The sequence below is a fragment of the Anneissia japonica genome, unplaced genomic scaffold (genome assembly GCF_011630105.1).
Source record: "Anneissia japonica isolate Jap-2015-1 unplaced genomic scaffold, ASM1163010v1 scaffold288069_len450862_cov184, whole genome shotgun sequence".
NCBI lineage: Eukaryota > Metazoa > Echinodermata > Crinoidea > Comatulida > Comatulidae > Anneissia > Anneissia japonica.
In genome coordinates, this window is record NW_022746790.1 from 127,638 (window position 1) to 127,884 (window position 247).

Here is a 247-nt window from a genome sequence, read left to right on the forward strand (position 1 = left end):
TCAGCTTCATTGCACATGTCCCCATCGAAAAGTCTGTTGTGTCTAGAAAGTTGGCCTATTAGGCCTTTACCAGCATTTAATCCACCCCTTAATAGGCCTACAGTATTATGCATATCAATGGTTACAATTCCAATACCTTTAAAATTATACCTCAACAAATCATAATGCCCCCATGTGAATGAGTAAATAAAGATTATTAAACTGAAACCAAATTGAAACATAAAATAATATAATTTGAATCTTTTAT